Genomic DNA, 20,925 nt, shown 5'->3' with positions numbered 1-20,925 from the left:
AGGTCTTTGCTATTGTAAACAGTGCCCCTATGAACATACGTGTGCATGTGTCTTTATAATAGAATGATTTATAATCCTTTGGGTATATATCCAATAATGAGATTGCTGGGTCAAATGGAATTTTTATTTCTAGGTCCTTCAGGAAGCGCCACACTGTCTTCCACAATGGTTGAACTAGTTTACACTCCCACCAACAGTGTAAAAGTGTTCCTGTTTCTCCACATCCTCTCCAGCATCTGTTGTCTCCAGATTTTTTAATGATCGCCATTCTAACTGGCATGAGGTGGTATCTCAATGTGGTTTTGATTTGCATTTCTCTAATAATCAGTGATGATGAGCATTTTTTCATATGTTTATTGGCCTCATAAATGTCTTCTTTTGAAAAATGTCTGTTCATGTCCTTCTCCCACTTTTGGATGGGTTTGTTGGTTTTTTTCTTGTAAATCTGTTTTAGTTCTTTGTAGATTCTGGATATTGGCCCTTTGTCAGATGGGTAGCTTGCAAAAATTTTTTCCCATTCTGTTGGTTGCTGGTTCACTCTAATGATTGTTTCTGTTGCTGTACAGAAGCTCTGGAGTTTAATTAGGTTCCATTTGTCTATTTTGGCTTCTGTTGCCAATGCTTTTGGTGTTTTAGTCATGAAGTCCTTGCCTATGCCGATGTCCTGAATGGTTTTGCCTAGGTTTTCTTCTAGGGTTTTTATGGTGTTAGGTCTTATGTTTAAGTCTTTAATCCATCTGGAGTTAATTTTAGTGTAAGGTGTCAGGAAGGGGTCCAGTTTCTGCTTTTTTTTGCCTAGGTTTTCTTCTAGGGTTTTTATGGTGTTAGGTCTTATGTTTAAGTCTTTAATCCATCTGGAGTTAATTTTAGTGTAAGGTGTCAGGAAGGGGTCCAGTTTCTGCTTTCTTCACAGTGTTAGCCAGTTTTCCCAACACCATTTGTTAAACAGGGAATCCTTTCCCCATTGCTTGTTTTTGTCAGGTTTGTCAAGAATCAGATGGTTGTAGATGTGTGGTGTTGCCTCCAGGGCCTCTGTTCTGTTCCATTGGTCTGTATCTCTGTTTTGGGTTTCCTGAATACAGCACACTGATGGGTCTTGACTTTTTATCCACTTTGCCAGTCTGTGTCTTTTGACTGGGGCATTTAGCCCATATACATTGAAGGTTAATATTACTATGTGTGAATTTGATCCTGCCGTTTTGATGCTAGCTGGATGTTTTGCCCATTAGTTGACACATTTTTTTCATTGTGTTGATGGTCTTTACCATTTGGTACGTTTCTGGAGTGGCTGGTACTGATTGTTCCTTTCCTTGTTTAATGCTTCTTTCAGAAGCTCTTGTAAGGCAGGCCTGGTGGTGACGAAATCTCTCAGTAATTGCTTGTCCATAAAGGATATTCTTTCTCCTTCGCTTATGAAGCCTAGTATGGCTGGATATGAAATTCTAGGTTGAAAGTTCTTTTCTTTAAGGATGTTGAATATTGGTCCCCACTCTCTTCTGGCTTGTAGGTTTCTGCCGAGAGATCCGCTGTGAGTCTGATGGGCTTCCCTTTGTGGGTAACTCAACCTTTCTCTCTGACTGCCCTTAGCATTTTTCCCTTCATTTCAACCCTGATGAATCTGACGATTATGTGCCTTGGGGTTGCTCTTCTTGAGGAATATCTTTGTGGTGTTCTCTGTATTTCCTGGACTTGAATGGTGGCCTGCCTTGCTAGGCTGGGGAAGTTCTCCTGGATAATATCCAGAAGAGTGTTTTCCAGCTTGGATTCATTCTCTCTGTCACATTCAGGTCCACCTATCAAATGTAGATTAGGTCTTTTCACATAATCCCATATTTCTTGGAGGCTTTGTTCATTTCTTTTCACTCTTTTTTCTCTATTCTTACCTTCTTGTTTTATTTCATTGAGTTGATCTTCAATCTCTGATATCCTTTCTTCTGCTTGGTCAATTTGGCTATTGAAACTTATGTATGCTTCGTGAAGTTCTCATGCTGTGTTTTTCAGCTCCATCAAGTCATTTATATTCTTCTCTAGGCTGTTTATTCTAGTTAGCATCTCATCTAACCTTTTTTTCCAGGTTCTTAGTTTCTTTGCATTGGGTTAGCACATGTTCTTTTAGCTCTGAGAAGTTTGTTGTTTGTTATTACCCACCTTCTGAATCCTGTTTCTGTCAATTCATCAGATTCATTCTCCATCCATCTTTGACCCCTAGCTGGTGAGGAGTTGTGTTCCTTTGGAGGAAGAAAGGCGTTATGATTTTTGGTGTTTTCATCCTTTTTGTGCTGGTTTCTTCCCATCTTAGTGGCTTTATCTACCTGTGGTCTTTGTAGTTGATAACTTTTGGATGGGGTCTCTGAGTGGACGTCCTTTTTGTTGATGATGAAGTTATTTCTTTCTGTTTCTTAGTTTTCCTTCTAACAGTCAGGCCCCTCTGCTGCAGGATCATTGGAGGTCCACTTCAGACCCTGCTTGCCTGGGGATCACCTGTGGGGGCTGCAGAACAGTAAGGGTTGCTGCCGCTTTCTTCTTCTGTTATCTTCGTCCCCAAAGGGTACCTGCCGGATGTCGGTCTGAGCTCTCCTTTATGAGGTGTCTCTTTGGGTATACAGGGGTTGGGGAGTTGCTTGAGGAGACAGTCTGTCCCTTATAGGAGCTCAGGTGCTGTGTTGGGAGCTCCGCTGTTGCATGCAGAGTTGCTAGGCAGGTACTTTTAAGTCTGCTGCAGCGGAACTCATAACCGCCTCTTTTCCCAGGTGCTCTGTCCGAGGAAGGTCGGCTTTATTTATAAGTTCATATCATGCTGCTGCCTTTTTTCATAGATGCCCTGCCCTGCATGGAGTAGTCTAGTCACAGTCTGCCAGCAGAGGCATTGCTGAGCTGCTGCAGGCTCTGCCCAGCTGCTGTGTGAACTGCCTCGGTAGTGGCGACTGCCTTAGTAGTGGTTGTCGCCCTTCCCCACACTAAGTTGGACTGTCCTGGGTCCAGCTGCACTTGCTGCGAAACTCTCAATCTAGAGCGTTTCAGATTGCTTGTTTTGTGGGGGTGGTACCCGCTGAGGCAGATCACCTGGCTCCCTGTCTCTGCCCCCTCCCTTTCAGTTAAATGGTTGGCTCTGTCTCCCAGGCATTTCAGACATCAGTTGAAATGACCGCCCAGATATATGTGAGTTTTGTGCGCCAACCAGCATCAGCTAAAACCGCCATGCTGAAAATCTGTGGTACTTTTTGGCCCAGGAATCTCCTGGTCTGTGGGCAGTGAAAATTTGTTTGGAAATGCAGTGGAAACTCACCCTCTGCGTTGTTCTTGCTGGGAACTGCACTCTGGAGCTGTTCCTATTTGGCCATCTTGGATCCTCCTCGATAAGGAGTTCTTTAAAGAAGAATCCCAGCTTATAAAGACAGAAGGAATGATAGAGCTAGAAAATCACCACTTCACAGCATGTAATGAAATCATGAATCTAGTCAATAACCATCAATAACTATTAGGTAAAAGGATGACAGAGAACTGTTAATAATGGATAGATCAGGCTAAGAACACTTGAACCCATTGCTCAATTTTTACATCTCTAAACGTGGAACAATTGGACATGTTTAGAATGTGATACATCAGAAGGTACTCACCATCTCCTATGAAGTTTTCTAGCCAAAAAACTGTTTTAAGAAGAGTCAAATCCAGTTTACCAGAAATGGATGATCAAGTTAAATGACTTCAAGAAGAAACAATCAGGTAAATCTAGCATGTGAGATATTCTATGGGAAAAATGACTCCTTTCTCTCCCTCCTCATGTGAATGGCATTAAAAGAGGGAAGGTGGAAGGGGAAGAACTTGTAAAGTAAAAGAGACTTAAGAATCCTTTCAATAAAATATCTTGTTTATTGGGTACACATGGACACAAAGATGGGAACAATGAACAATGAGGATTCCTAAAGGGGGAGGGAGGGAGGGAAGACAGGATTGAAACAAACTGTCTATTAGGTACTATGTTCACTACTTGGGAGATGGGATCATTAGAAGCCCAAACCTCAGCGTTATGCAATATACCCATGTAACAAACCTGCACATGTACCCCCTCAATCTAAAATTTAAAAAGAAGCCAGGTGCAGTGGCTCAAGCCTGTAATATCAGCATTTCAGGAGTCCAAGCAGGAGAATTGCTTATGTTCAGGAGTTCAAGATCAGCCTGTACAACATGGCAAAACCCTGTCTCTACAAAAAAAACACATAAATTAGGCTAGGTGTGGTGGCTCACACCTATAATCTCAGCACTTTGGGAGGCCAAGGTGGGTGGATCTCTTGAGCTCAGGAGTTCGAGACGAGCCTGGGCAACATGGCAAAACCCCATCTCTACAAAGAATAAAAAAAAATTAGCGGCCGGGCGCGGTGGCTCAAGCCTGTAATCCCAGCACTTTGGGAGGCCGAGGCGGGTGGATCACGAGGTCAAGAGATCGAGACCATCCTGGTCAACATTGTGAAACCCCGTCTCTACTAATACAAAAAAATTAGCTGGGCATGGTGGCGCGTGCCTGTAATCCCAGCTACTCAGGAGGCTGAGGCAGGAGAATTGCCTGAACCCAGGAGGCGGAGGTTGCGGTGAGCCGAGATCGCGCCATTGCACTCCAGCCTGGGTAACAAGAGCGAAACTCCGTCTCAAAAAAAAAAAAAAAAAAATTAGCCAGGTATGTGGTACAAACCTGTAGTCCCAGCTACTTGGGAGGCTGAGATAGGAGGATTGCTTGAACCTGGGAGGTTGAGGCTGCAGTGAGCTGAGATTGCACTACTGCACTCCAACCTGGGTGACAGCATGAGGCCCTGTCTCAAAAGAAAAGAAAAATAAAAAATAAAAAAAAACCTGTTTAGATCTCATTTAGATACTGATTTGAATAAAAATATTATGTGAGCTAATTAGGACAATTTTAATAAGTTCTGGTATTACATCACATAATAATGGTAGTGTATTTATGTTTTTACAAAGTTATTCTCTGAGAGAGATACTTACTTAAATATTTATGGATGAAATGAAATTATTCCTGGAATTTGCTTTAAAATATTTCAGCAAATATTGTGTGTGGTCGTGTAGGGAGGAAACAAAATTGGGTGACACAAAAAGGGGTTTATTATAATTTTTTCTCCACTTTTATACATAGTTGAACATTTTATATAAAAAGTTTAAGTGGTGATTATTTTATTTTCCTATACTCTAGATGATAATAGCAGCAAAATGAAAAAGCAATTTAAAAATCTTGTCAAAGCCCCTGGATTGTATTTCCTTTCTTCATAGTGTTATTTTCATAAAAGCTAAAACAAATGCTACATTCCCAAAATGAGGATATAAAGCAATACCATGTACCTGTAAAGCATAGGATCATAGGAGTCCTTCTGTCCAGCATAACTTCCATGTTCTTGTCCGCCTGTGGGACTCACCAGGACGGTTCTCTCCTCTGCTCCATGTGTTCCCAAGAGCACTTTGCTCTTCCCATTTACAATTTTTTTTTTTTTTTGAGACAAAGTCTCACTCCGTTGCCCAGGGTGGAGTGCAGTGGCATGAGGTTGGCTCACTGAAACCTCTGCTTCCTGGATTCAAGCAATTCTTCTGCCTCAGCCTCCTGAGTAGCTGGGACTACAAGCATGCACCACCATGCCTGGCTAGTTTTTGTATTTTTAGTTGAAGCAAAACATGTTGGCCAGGCTGGTCTCGAACTCCTGGCCTCAAGTGATCCGCCTGCCTCAGTCTCCCAAAGTGCTGGGATTACAGGTGTGAACCACTGGACCTGGCCTTCCCATTGACTTCTAACAACTTATTCATCCTCTTCCACCAGGCTGTGACCCATCTCCCACATCTCCTACCAAAGACCAAGAATCAATTCCTGTAATTCTCTGCATTCCTCACATCTAAGGCGGTGTTAACACATAGCAAGTGCTCAATACATATTTGGGAAATATATAAACAGAACCCAATTCATTATATTTTATATCTATAGAGATTGAAACCCTAAAGGGTTAAGTTCCTGAGCTAGGATGCAACTCATCAGAATGAGAACCATTCCTGAGAACTGTAATTCTTGGTTCCTAATTCAGTGCTACTTTTGAATCTTATTCTGATTCTAGAAGTCTTCTTTATGGGAATAGCCTTCCTCTACCAGTGCCAAATGTGTCATTTTTAATGCTTCCCACCCCAGCCCCAATTCTCACAACAAACTCAGTGTTCTCTGCCATGATAGTGTGGGATCCTTCTAGAAGACATTACTGAAATTGTTTTAGGCAGGGAAGATTATAAGTAGTTGCATACCACAGACAACATGGTGTTTCTTTTAATAATAATAAAAATGAAATCCTTAGCACTCGTGGTTTCAGAACCATTAACTCTTCCTTTATTGCTACTCTAGCTTCGAATTTGCTGAACCAAGGAAAAGAAACCAGGAAATTACCTGGTTTACTTCTTGACTTTTGGCCCACAAATCATGGCCATACACTGTGTGCCTAACGATCCACTCCTGATTGAAAACAACTTTGGTTTTCTCCAAGCCTTGCTGGTTACTCCAAGCCAGGCTATGGTCAGAGGTCATACTCGGCTACTCCATCCAGCCCACCTTCAGGAAAGATCTATCTTTTCTGTGATGCCCCCTAAGTTACAAACCGCAGTTTTGTAGCTCTCTGAAATTACACATCCAGACATCCATTTCCTACCTTCATTGCTTACATCTTAGCTTCAGTGTCACATCCTCTGCCCTTCTATCTGGATTGGGTGGCCTACTTTCTACCTTCTGTTCCCATAACACATCGTAAGTCATCTGTCACAGCTCTTCCAATGCACTATTACAATAATCTCTTAATTTCACACTAACTGGTCAGCTCTTCTCCAAGACAGAGACTGAAAGTCTTTCAACATTGTATCCTCAGTGACTTACACATGATAGCTACTCAATAAACACTTTTCAGTGAATATACCAAGTAGTTGAATGAATGACTTTCAAGATTCAAGAGTCTAGTAGTTAAGACCTTAAATTTAGACTATCCTACTTGTTAAGGTATTTAAAAAACACACAAAAGCCCCTTTTGTACACAAGGTTTAACTTAATAATGTTGAAAGTGAGGAACTGTAGTCTTGAGAAAGTGGTAAAAAGATTTGGTAGAAGTGGAATGAGTTATACTGGCATCCATCATCCTCCTTTTTTCCTTTTAAGAAGCCACCTTCTCTGAAATAACTGGAGGAGGTCATTTGACTTGTCCTCCTCATTGAATCCACATCTGCCTCTTTTAACAGAGGAAAATTGAGGAGTGTGGAGAGTGGGGAAAGGAACAAAGGTTGCTGGCAAGAGCTGAGCTCATCTTTTCTGAGACTTACACACTCCTGATGCTACATGGGAGCCTGACTCATCCAGAAAATGACTAAACTCAGATCTCTAATCTGGACTGGGGCCCCACCCAACAAGGGCATATTATCTGTACTTGATGCTAATCACTAGATCTCAATCTGCAATAAAGAGGATGGGTGTGGATTATTCATGACAATCCCCATACTTCCCAAAAGTAAACTCTCAGTTATTCAAGGTGGTAGAGTTTTTATGGAAGCTCAGAGCCAAGTAAAGGGACAGAAAAATACCTGAATCTTAACTGAGAGTGAAAACTGGGTAATTCCTTATAACCAGTGAGCTATATTTAACCCTACTCTAAATGAAATCAACCAAAGGGCCTAATTCAGCTTTCTGGAGTTGCTAATCCTGGTCATAAACTAGGGGGAAAAAAATCAGTAGACTAAACCAATTGAGGTTTAATGAACATAAAATGTACTGTTTGCAAATGTCTATAAACTCAAGACTGAATCATTCAAATCATTAATATTGTTTAAAGTATTTTCTTAACAGATTTACCCGTTGTTAGTACTGAAAGGAAATGTCAGTTCCATAATCATCATCATCATTTTATTCAATATTCCCAATAAACTGCCCCAGCTCAAAGGCCATTGGAAAAGGAGAAAGCCTAGGGACTCTTGGCTATGTTCAGGGCTCAGAGCCAGCTACCCCATCAACACAAAACTCTAAGCCATATCTTGCTTTCAAGGAGGTTGCTGCTCATTTGCTGCCAAGGCATTGTAGAATAAGTGCCAGTACACAGTGTAGACATGCAAGAGCTTTAGATTTAAGATATAGAGGAAAAAAGAAGTCTCTAAGCAGATACATGTGTTGCGTTTGACTGGTACAGAGTTTTTGCCTCTGTAATGCTTCTATAGCTCTGCAATTTAAATTCTACGAGGACAGGAACCTCATGTATTTTGTTCACCATTGCAGCTCCAGCCCCTTTCTTTCTTTCTTTCTCTTTAAATTATACTTTAAGTTCTGGGGTACATGTGCAGATCTTGCAGGATTGTTACATAGGTATACACATGCCATGGTGGTTTGCTGTCTCCATCCCCCTGTCACCTACATTAGGTATTTCTCCTAATGCTATCCCTCCCAACCTCCCCACACCCTGCTGTCACTCCCTTAGCCCCCAACCCCAAAAGGCCCCAATGTGTGATGTTCCCCTTCCTGTGTCCATGTGTTCTTACTGTTCAACACCCACTTATGAGTGAGAACATGCAGCGTTTGGTTTTCTGTTCTTGTGTCAGTTTGCTGAGAATGATGGTTTCCAGCATTATCCGTGTCCCTGCAAAGGACATGAACTCATCCTTTTTTATAGCTGAATAGCATTCCATGGTGTATATGTGCCACGTTTTCTTTATCCAGTCTATCATTGATGGACATTTGGGTTGGTTCCAAGTCTTTGCCATTGTAAACAGTGGCTCAATGTACATACATGTGCATATGTCTTTATAATAGAATGATTTATAATCCTTTGGGTATATATCCAATAATGGGATTGCTGGGAAAACTGGTTAACCATGTGCACAAAGCTGAAACTGGACCCATTCTTTACACTTTTTTCAAAAATTAATTCTGGATGGATTAAAGATTTAAATGTAAGATCTAACACCATAAAAACCCTAGAAGAAAATATGGACAATACCATTCAGGACATAGGCATAGGCAAGGACTTCATGACTAAAACACCAAAAGCAACAGCAATAAAAGCCAAAATAGACAAATGGGATCTAATTAAACTTAAGAGTTTCTGCACAGCCAAAGAAACAATCATTAGAGTGAACTGGCAACCAACAGAATGGGAAAAATTTTTGCAAGCTACCCATCTGACAGAGGGCTAATATCTGGAATCTACAAAGAACTAAAAAAACTTTACAAGAAAAAAATAACCCCATCAAAAAGTGGGCAAAGGATATGAACAGGCACTTTTCAAAAGAAGACAATTATGAGGCCAACAAGCATATGAAAAAATGCTCATCGTCACTGGTCATTAAAGAAATGCAAGTCAAAACCACATTGAGATACTATCTCACGCCAGTTAGAATGGCGATCATTAAAAAATCTGGAGACAACAGATGCTGGAGAGGATGTGGAGAAATAGGAACACTTTTACACTGTTGGTGGGAGTGTAAATTAGTGCAACCATTGTGGAAGACAGTGTGGCGATTCCCCAAGGATCTAGAAATAGAAATACCATTTGCTCCAGCCCCTTTCATTGACGCAAGGTGCAGAGTAAGGGCTCCATAAATATTTATTATATGAATGAACCAATGTCATATATACTGGTATGAATGAATGACACAAATTTGTGTCATGTATTAGATATTTTGGGAAAGAAAACTGAGAAACAAAGAAGTGAATTGATTAATTTGATGTGGGGGTCACCAGCCCAGCATGTAGCTAATGGCACTCATTATACTTAGTTGTTCATAAAACACAGCTGAACTCCTGTTCCTCTGTCCCAGTGTTCCTCTCATATATTCTAGAAGGTATGAAAATATAGAAACACATGACTGAATGACATATACATGTCAAACTAAATAGAAAACAATTCACTGTTCAAAAAGCAACTGTTACTATTCACAAAATTACAGACACAAAGAACATTTCATGGGAGGGGTCAAAGCAGGGCATAGGATATGGATTTTGACATCTTTGACGATGAAGGGACAATCTCCCAGCTTCTCCTGCAATTCCACGCTGCTTCCTTGATCTGTAGCCACAGTATATGTCAGTTACTTTTTTTTTATATTAGTAGACAACATAATAAGGAATTTATATAGGTCACAGAATATTTTAAAATTCCAAACAGAAGAGCTGTTAATGAATTTAGTTTGGGGTGTCTTGCCACCAGAAAAATGACAGACCTTTCCTAAACACCTTTGGCTGTTTGCTCGTCAAAAAAGTCACACATTTCTGTCTGTAAAAAGTGTCAAAGAAAAAAAAAAACTGAGTGCAGTTGCATCCTGATGCACTGAGCACTGGGACTGTTTTTAAATTCAATGTATATTGAACTGAATGGAACTCCAGAGAACCATGAGAAAGCTCCACTCAGAAAAGGTAGATGAGGTCAGCTTCTTTTTGTTTCATGTCAGAGAAACTTCACATGGTGAAAATTGAAATGCTGAGGCCTGGGCACATTCTTACCCATGGAGAGAAAATGTTTGCTGGTGTTTTGTTCTGTTTTCAATAGTGCTTATGATGACTTCTCAGAAAGTTCTGTCTCTGCCACTGCAACCTCTATTAGACCTTCCATAAGCCTTCGATAAAGCTCTGATGTACATATTTTAAACATATGACAGGACTGACACAGTGCAAATCCTACTGGTAATTTCCTGAGATAAGTCCATTATAAATATGTGGACTCAAACCAACATTTCAAGATGCCTCAGTCTGATCAGGTCCCTGGCTTACTGAGCACTCTGAAGAGCAAACAAGGGAGAGCCGCAGACACTGACTTTCAATCTTGGGTTATTATTTCATTGTCCAAACTTGGTCAAGGCCTCAGGCTGGCATCTGTATTCTGAGGGTAATGCAAATACCCTCAAATATTTCAAAGGGCTGTTGAGGTGGAGGATTAAATGAGTGAAGTCATGAGCAGTGCTTAGAAAGGTTAGTAAATGTCAGCTGTTACCAGTAGTGTGAGGAAGTGAGTTTGAACATCTTTGGAGCAGAAGTTCTGATGCCAAAACATAACGTTTAATTCCAGACTTAGTGTGAATCAACCCTCAAACAAAGGGATTAAATTTGAAGGTGCAAAGGATCGCAGGGCTGCAGCTTTGCTGGCAGGAGCTGTTAACATTCAAAATGCTCATCCCTTCGTTACCAGAAATTTCACTTTCCAGCATGTCATGGTTTCTCCTCTAAAGAAACCCACATGCCTTGGCATAAGAGGTATGTTTGAGCATGTTCACTGTAGTGTTACTTGTGCAAGCAGAAAGATTGTCAATAACCTAGGTGTCCATTAATAGCTTAAACAATGTGTATCCATACAATGAAACACCATGCAGTGCAGCTAAAAATGATGAGGTAACCATCTACTTTCTGTCCTAGACAACTCTTCAAGCACATTGTTGAGTGAGAAAAATAAAATTGCGGAATGATACAAAAAGTAATATAATGTAAAAACCCCAATGCAAAATCATTGTATTTCATTCTCTGGAAATATATGTATGTATGTGTGTGAAAGATGTTCTGGGAACAAGACAGCTACAGGTTAGAGTGGTCAAATAAGAAGTCAACCATCTCAGAAACGTTTTGCTGTTTTCCAATGTGTTTGAAGTACAAAGTAAAAATCATCACATGTAATCGTTACTAATGTATATTTACATACAATATCTATATAGCAATGTATAATAATTTATAATCAATGTTGTACAATTTATTATTGAAGTAATTTATTAAATAGGTTTATAAATTATAGCAATTTATGATTTTTATGCATGCAATTTATAATTTGTGTATGAAATTCAAAAGAATCACTTTGGGATATCTGGTAAACATGTAGATTCCTGGGTTTCACACCCAGATATTTTAATTCCTGCAGGTTTGGGGTGTGACCCAGGAGCCTGCATTTTCAGCAAGGAGATTCTGCTACTGATGGCCCAAGGACCACACTTTGAGAACATTTCATTTTAAAAGCTGCGTCTCCCAGTGTAGGGTGCACACGAATCACCCAGGGGACTAACTAAAGCACAATTCCATTGCTGCAGTTCTGGGGTGGGGCCCAGGATTCTGTATCTGTAGCAAGCTGATGCTGCTTGTCCCTTTCTGTGAAGCTTAACTTGAGTCAGGTTTTGAAATGGGTAGAAATTCATGGGTCCAGGAAGGACATTGGAAGAGGAGGAGCAGACGTGAAGAGGTGGAAATCAGGGAGTTGTACCAAGGGACATCAGGGGAACTGGCCTGATGGAAGAAGCAGCAGAGAGCCTGGTGGGCACCTTGATGCCAGGCCAAGGACCTGGTGCTTGGCCTATCAGCAACTGCACTGGTTTTAGGTGGGAACCCAGTGCCCCAGTAGCATGGGGAATCAGGAGGAGCAAGGTCATGGTCCCGGACACAGGTGTCCAAGGAGCAGCCAATGATCTTGAGTTGAGCCTGGTCCAAGGTCAGGGTTCCCTGACAAGCTGGACCTCCACCACCCCAAGCAGGGAATGTGTCGCTCTGATCCCTCTCCTAGAACAGAGGTGTAATCGTAAATTGTGAGGATGCTGCAGAGCCGCTTATATTCTGCAGTGGACAAAGGGCTGCTTTCCACATTTATGGGACCAGGCTAGTGTCTTTGAACAGGCAAGGCAAGTGTCACTTTTCTTCATGGGAAATGGTAGTTTATTTTTTCCAAGTTGGTAAAAGAAAAAAGCTTTTATTTAACAGAATTTGGACTTGCTCACAGAACCGTTGAGAGGTGTTCAAGAGAACGTTATTCAGGTCAAGATGAGCATATAGGATGGGGGAGGGCTAGGCAGAGACAGAACATTGCTAAACCCCAGGATTTCTGGTTCCTGTTTGATGCTCAAGAAGGCTGTTTGACTTTGAATAATTAACTTAATTCTCTGCTTCACTTCGCAAGAGGAGATGGAGCCACCCATTTTTTTTCTCCCAAAACTCCTTTCTAGAATGACGTCAGAGCAACAGACTCCCATTAGTGCCCATTTTGCATGTCCAGCTCTAGAGGGCTCTCAGGCAGCTTCTTCCACTCCCAGTAGGTAGCTGTGCCTCAGATTGGTGTCACACGGGTGTGCTCTGGGACACGATGGCAAGGGAGGCATGACCCCCCAGACCCCTATCTGACCATGCCCCCTGTACTCATGGCAAGGGCAGGAGGTCTTGAAGGGGCCAAAAGGGCTGAGCACGCCATCTTCAGAACCTCTGCATACTTGTTCTGTATGAGCAGTTGCACATTTTGAGCACTTATCATTTGGATATCGCTGTACAGTCTATTTTAATTGCACCTGAAGGAAATACAAGCAGGCACCTGTGTTAGAATGATAGCCAGTGACGACTGCAGCTTAGAATTATGTTTGCATGTGAACAGTTACATGCAAAATTGAGAAACCAGTTCTGTTGTGGTAGTAATATTATGGATTATTATATCTTTCACAGTTTGTTCTTAATGATGTCATTGTCTTTTCAATTAAAAACACAACTTAGCACACACACTTGAACATCTTCTAAGTCAAGCTATTTAATTATTTTTAATAAAAATACTTTTCTAATTTGAAAAGCAATACATGTTATTATTGTACAAAGTAGAGAAAGTATAATAAAACAGTAAAAATCACCCATCATTTCTCCACCCAGAAATTTATATCTTGCAGCGCTTTAAAGAAGAAATGGAATGAACTCTTTTCTTAAGTAAACTTTTTTATTTTGGAATAATTTTACCTTTACACAAAAGTTGCAAACATGATGCAAAGTTCCCATATACCCTTCACCTATCTTCCCCTAATGTCAGTATCATACATAGCTATGGAACATTTGTCAAAACTCAGACATTAACAATGGTACAATACTGTTAGATAAATCACCAAGTCTCTTCAGCTTTTGCCAGTTTTTCCACTAATGTCCCTTGTGTTGTCCAGGATCCTATTCAGGGTATACATTGGGTGGACATAGTGCTCAGTTTTTTTAAGTCTCATTCTCCTCAGGTGTAATGTGCAAAATACTAATGAGGAAATATTGTCTTTATGTTATTTGATGTTTGAGCTTCAGAATAAAACACTGGATACCTACAACTCTTGTATCAGTAGTTTGGGAAGGTGGGGATATATTTTGAGTGGTCTTTGTCCAGGACCCTAGGGAGTACACCCTACAGAGGACCTGGTGTGAAGTTCAGGACGGCAGAGACACAGCAGTGGTACCCTGCTTGGTAGGGGTGCAGGGTCCCAGGGCTTCGAGTGCTTTGCCTAGAGAGGCCACTTATTATTTCCTCTTTTAAGAGTAAGGAGCATATGTGGGGACAAGTAACATACTGTGGGCACACAGAGAGCCAAGAGAGAATGCTGCAATCTTCCCTTCTTTTCTCCCTCCCTCATTCCCTCCTTCCTTCCTCCCTCCCTCCCTCCTTCCCTTTTTCCTTCCTCCCTCCCTCCCTTCTTCCTCCCTCCTTTCCTTCCTTCCTTCCTCCCTCCCTCCCTCCTTCCCTTTTTCCTTCCTCCCTCCCTCCCTTCTTCCTCCCTCCTTTCCTTCCTTCCTCCCTTCCTTCCTTCCCTCCCTCCCTCCTTCCCTTTTTCCTTCCTCCCTCCCTCCCTTCTTCCTCCCTCCTTTCCTTCCTTCCTTCCTCCCTTCCTTCCTTCTTTCCTTCCTTCCTTCCTTCCTTCCTTCCTTCCTTCCTTCCTTCCTTCCTCCTTTGTTCAATCACTCAACAAATGTTTGAGTGTTAGACTCTGTGCTATGAGGTGCTGAGGATGCATCTGTTAACAGGACAGGCACCATCCCTGCCCTCATGCAGCCTGCCACCTAGCAAGGAGGAGAGGCTTTCTTCAAATGACCCCACTAATAACTATACAACTACAGCTCTAGTAAGTGCTATGAAGTGAGCTACCAGGAGACTTAATCTGGTCCAGCTGATCTAATCTGGGAGTCAAGGAAGGTTTCTGTAGGGTGGTAACATTGAAGCTAAGTGTGAATAATGGGTAGGAGCTGCTCAGACAAGGCAAAAAGAGCAATCCAGGCAGACGACACAACTTGGGCAAAGGCCTGGAGGTGGGAAAGAGTGCTGGCATGCATGATCCCTCATGCAAAGGAAGAGGCTTTTCACAAACTTTGTTGAACAGATGAACGAAGCTCTCAGTTCACAATGTATTTGAAGGTACGTTTATTTAAGAGACTAGAAACCAAACCAAAAATACTTGCCAGTCGGACTCCAGATCCCCACCATGACCCCCAGTCTCCCAATTCCTATCAAAACAATCTTTCAGCATTATTTGGGATCTCCAAGGTAACCTACCTCCTCTCCCTCAGCCCAAACTGTGGCCCAGCATGTAGTCACCCAGCTATCCCAGCCACTCTGGCTGGAGTGGATGGTGCTCTGCCCTGCTGGTATGGGCCAGGCCCCTGGCATTGTCAGTTTCACCTCCCCCCAGTTTCAGGTGGGTTCTCCCCAGAGTGCTTGGGGTCTCTTGCTCTAGCTTTGACTGCAGCTGTGTGCATTGTAACAGCTCACCCCATTATCCATTGAGTCTCCTTACAGGAGGACATACTCTCCCCTCCTACAGGACCCTGTTGACCCAGAATCTTTATCTGCATAACTGCTGCTAAAGGTCACTCAGTAGCTAACTACGAGGAGGTAGCTGACTGTTTCAAGAAATCTTTGGAAGCCATCGGGGCATGTTTGACAAGAGACTGGAGACCCAGTCTTGGAGCTGCTGGCAAACTGGGCAACAGAAATGCTAAGGCCCAGATGTGCTAACTTGCCCTGGTATTACTTCATCCCTCATGGTTTCATCAGTCCTTGGAATAAGTGGCTGTGGCAGTGAGAGGAGGATCCTCTTTTTGACTTCCCTTAACTCCCAAGGCCACACATAAAGAGATGTCCCAGGGTGTCCCAGAGGTAGAATAAAGCAGGAAGTTGGACTCAAGACAGCCTAAACTGTGACATATGTCTGCTATGATAATTTTGTTTATTTCTTCAGCCATCATCCAATGAATGCCTGATATGACTAAAATCAATCCTAGGCAGTGGAAACCCAAAGGTGAATAGACACGGGACTGTCTCTCCAGGAGACGGCCTTTACCCTTGGAGGGAGCAGATGAGAGACACATCAGTGCTGTAAGTGCTGAAAGAGCCTCTAAGCGTGTCTGTGCTGGATGCACAAAGGTGTGATTAATTCTGATTGGGGAGATGGGCAGGGGTGGTTGGTAAACCTTGATAGTAGAGGTAACCTGGAGTTACTTATTGAAGGAGGGTTGTTCAAACAGGCAGCTTGCGAGTTTAGGCAAGGTATGAGAACATTCCAGGCAGAGAGAATAGCAGATGCAAATGCATGGAGGTGTGAAGTAGGCACAATGTTTAGGGAGTTGTAAGCCATTTGTTAGGGCTAGAATTCCCAACTTGAATGAATTCTGGCAGAAAATTTAGGCTGCTCAGATAAGGAGAACTGGGCTGTGCCTGAGACTTCGGATTTTATTCTCTAGACCTGTGCAGTTTAATATGGTAGCCATATGTGGCAATGTAAATGGACTAAAATGAAATACAATTAAAAATCCAATTCTTCAAACACATTACCCACATTTCAAGTGCTCAGTAGCCACTTGTGGCTAAGGGTTCTTTCTATATCTACTCTGTCCAATCCCCATATGGTCACCCAGTTGTCCAATATGGCTGTTGGACAGAGCAGATAGAGAACATTTCTACCATCGTAGGAAGTCCTATTGAACAGTGTTGGTCTAGACCACAGGAGGGTGATCGTGAGATAATTTTGTGCAAGGGAATGACATATCCATATTTGTATTTCACAGAGTTCTCCTTGTGGCCACTTGAGGATGGCTCAGAAGGGGCATAACAGAAGGCTACAGATCAGTTAGAAGGTGATTGAAGCTGCCAAGCCAAGGGGTTGTGGTCATAACAGAGGAATTGTCCCCCTTAGTTTTGTGCAAAGCTGAGTGGAGAATATTCAGGGTGACTAATGTTTCGCCTCAGTCCCGATGTCCTCCCAGCCCAATTTGGGAGATAGGAGTCCCCTCAAAATCATAAACTAGCGAATCTGGGCATCCCACCTAGTAGGAATGAATCTTATTTCATCTCTAGTATGTCCTGGAGCTTGTTATGTAAACATTGTGTGTTCACAAGACCCAGAATCTCCAACTCCTAAGAGTCACATGCCCAAGAACCACCTCATTCACACCAGGCGGGGAAGAAGATTCAAATTTTGCCACCATGAATGTCAGGTCAGATGTTCAACTGAATCCCCGGTTGCCTATTGTCCTTAAATATCAAAGCAGCCAGAAGTTGGGAGGCTAAGAAGGCAGGAATAGTATACGAACATTGATAAAAGTGCCACAGGCTTCTCTTCAGTTTCCCCAGCTGTTGGCAGCTGCAGACACAGGGTATGGGAACATTGACACATCCTTGCTCTGAGTATAATTAATGACGATGTGCCCAGTGTGCCACTGACTCAGAGGGAGCACCTGACAGGGATTCCGCTTGAGGCTTCTGCGTTCTGAGGGCGTGGCTGTGCCCACGTGAACCACTCTGGAGTTTGTGAACATCACCCTGTTGTTCCTGGCTGAGTCAGAGTGGATCCTGGAGTGAGAAGTCCTGATACAAGGCCTAGCCTTGCTGGTCAGCTAAAGACAGTTTTGTTTGTAATACTTATTCCACAGACTCAGAGTCCTCACTACAGGCCAGGCCCTGTCCTAGCTCCCTAGATATATTTGTTTGCTTCTCACAACAACTTATAAAGTCAGCTCTATCATTACCTGAACTTTATAGAGAGGAAACTAAGGCATGGAGGTCAAGCCACTTGCCCATGCTTACACAGCTGCTGGTATTCAAACCCAGCTCCCCCCGCTCCAACACCTGCACACTGTGTGCCACTGAGAAATGCACAGTGCAGGCCAGAGCCCCATGGCACCCTCCATCACTACTTCAGCATGGGAAGCTTCTGTTGTCAGTTCTGTGATCAGTACAGTGATGGAGATCCTGTGAGGAAAACGTGAGCTTCTTTGGGAAGGGGCTGGTGCAATCACCCTAAGCACACACCAAGCTCCACACCTTTGATTATGACCCCAAACAGGGAGGTCTTGCTGCCTCCATCACTGGATGCTGCTGCGATCAGACTCCTTTCCTGAGGCCTCCCGTGTCCTTCGTGGCTGCATCACCAGCTTCCATTGAACTTCCCATGGAGAAACACTTATTCGAGAAGTGGTTGTAGTGCACAGTGTGCTGACACAGAGATGGCAAATCACACCTGCTGGTTTTCCCAGAGCTGAGCTGGGCACCGCCTGCCTGTGCACCTTCCCACTTCAATGAGCAGAGCCTGCCCTGTGTTCTTACCACTAGCTGCAGCAGGCCAGCATGCCTGTGTCTGAGGATGTCTTTAACAAATGAACACACTGCCCAAAGGGGCAGTTGCTGCAGAGGACCTACTTCCTCTGAAAAACATCACCAACCAAACTCTAGCCTTGGTGTCAAGGTAATGATTTGAGAACTTGGCACTACAGAGCTTGTTTATTTCTATTGTTTTATTGGTGATCTCAGCAACTTGTATAGGAAGTCACATGCATTGGAAAAATCAGGAGTAATTTGCTGGCTTCAGGTCTAGATTGCTCCAGGGGCTGAGAGTACCACCAGGACTCGTTTTCTCTTGGCCTCTCAGCTCTGCCATTCTCGAACTCCATGTTGTGGCTCCCTCCATGTTGAAGGCTAGATGGCTGCAGAATGAATGACTAACTTCAGGGTTGAGCTCAGTAGGAAAGAGTAAAAATCTCAGGGCATCCACAGAAATTCCCAAGATTCATTCTTATTGGACTGGCATAGGGCATGTGCCCATCCCTGAACCAATCCTTGTTGTCCATGGGATGAGCTCCACTCCAGGAGAATGAAGACAGGGAAGATCCCCAAACAAAAATCAAAGGTCTTACTGGACAAAGAGGGAGCAGATGCTGAAGAGTCAAACTATTTTCCATGAGACCCAGAGACAAGAAGTGTTGCCTCCAGGGTCACCCAACAGGAAAGTGGCAGCTATGAGTCTGAAACCCAGTCCTTCCATCTTTAAGGTCCATTCTGAACCTGTGACCTGACCTAACCCTGGGTGTCATATTTGTGGCTAGAATGTTAACAGGAAACCCAGAGGCTTTGCAAAGTTGTGTACATGCAGAGACTGTCCTTGGGGACCCCTTTTATGCTACAACAAAACCTACTGTTGCCTGCCACTCACTGCCCTTGGTGTCGTGCACCTTCAGCTCCTGTCTTGTCTCTACTATAGTATATTATAGCAACAGCCTCTGACTCTCAGCCTGCCTCTAGCTCTGCAATCTTCGACCCCCTGCAGGAAGGATTCTTTCAATTTCTATTGTTTTGTTGGATGATCTCAGCAACTTGTATAGGAAGTCACATGCACTGGAAAAATCAGGAGTATTTTGCTGGCAGGAAGGATTCTTTCCATTTCCCCTCTCCTGGAGATGCTGAACACGAGCACCCTTCAGGAGTGGCCTTGCTGACCTCTTCAGGCCCTTCTTTTGCCATACCCAGCTCATGCTGTGCATCCAGCCCAAGGAGATGCTGATGTCCCCTGTTCCCAGACCTCATTAGTTGAGGTTGCATCATTACCTGAATCAACTGAATTACTCCTGTAAGAATAAGGAACCATGTAAAATGGGGAAATATGGTCTTCACAATTTCCAAAACTGCTCCAGGCTCTCCAGCATCTGGCCACTGGCAGTGTGCTCTGTCCAGAGCACTCCTCAGCTACCTGCTCCCCTCTACTGGCTCAGCTCATGCTGATCTTTAACATCACAGCTTAGATCTTGGCTCCCCCAGGAAATCTTTTCATTCACATTCTCAGCACCTCAATTTCCTTGTGGGGAATCCACCATGGTCTTTTTAGGACGGTAACTCCAATAGAGCCCCACCACCCACAATGTGGGAGGCTGACCTCTCCTGTGATCATCCCCACGCAGCCAAGGACAGACGTGTAGCCTATGCTTAGCCACTGTGATGCTTTCTTCTGGGGCATACCAGATGGAAGAAATGGCTGCTGGCCTTTCATGCTGTTAGCACTGACCACACCTGCTCTCAGACTATTCCTGTGGTCCCTTCTTCTTAGCCCCTCTGCCTTGATCTGGCTTATTTCCTGCCTGTTTCCAAGTTGGTTCTACAACTTTCTTGTACTTCTGTGGCTCATTGCTGCTGTTAGACAAAATCTGTTTCTGCTGCCTGCAATCAAAGGTCCTTGACTGATACTCTCTACTTCCCTTCATTGCTCTCCAGGGTCCCCAGCCCCCTACCAGTGCCTGGCACAAATGGGGAATGAGCAGCTGTTGCATGGATGCCCGTGGGCCACGTCCTTCCCCCGGGCTTTATTCAGCTGGCACTCCTGCCTCACACCTCAGTGAGGCCAACTCAGTCACCTGGCCAAGCTTAGCTCCCTACCTCCTTGTCCCCTCCCCACTGCAGTGAGGACCTGCCCTCCTTTCTAACAGAGCCTCACCCCACACAGAGGCAGGAGCTGCTGTGTTTTGGGTCAGTTTCGGTAGATCCAATGCCTTTCAGAGTTTCTGCTCAGCTGTCTATCCTGTTCCTCAAATTCTCCTTCCTCTTCATTTAATCTAAAGCCACATTAAAGGCTATCAACATTGGGTAGTTTAAGATAATCAGAATGTCCTGTGGCTTAGTAACAAATAGTTGGGGCTCCATTTTTTTTTTCACTCTATCCTTATTTGGGATTTGGTTACTTTCAGTTAATAGCCAAATTCCGGCAGAAAATAATATACATATAGAGAGATAAATTCTCCTGCAGTATAGATTTTGCAGGCCCAAAGAAACTTACTGAATTTTCTGGACTGACTTTCCAAAATGAAAGTCGTTAAATGCAGGACCATCACTTCATTTGGAGGAGGCATGGGTGTTT

This window comes from Aotus nancymaae, unplaced genomic scaffold, assembly GCF_030222135.1.
Source record: "Aotus nancymaae isolate 86718 unplaced genomic scaffold, 86718_ANA_hifiasm-v0.15.2.pri h1tg000067l, whole genome shotgun sequence".
Classification (NCBI taxonomy): Eukaryota; Metazoa; Chordata; class Mammalia; order Primates; family Aotidae; genus Aotus; species Aotus nancymaae.
The sequence above is the reverse complement of the archived record's forward strand: the minus strand, read 5'-3'. Positions refer to the sequence as shown.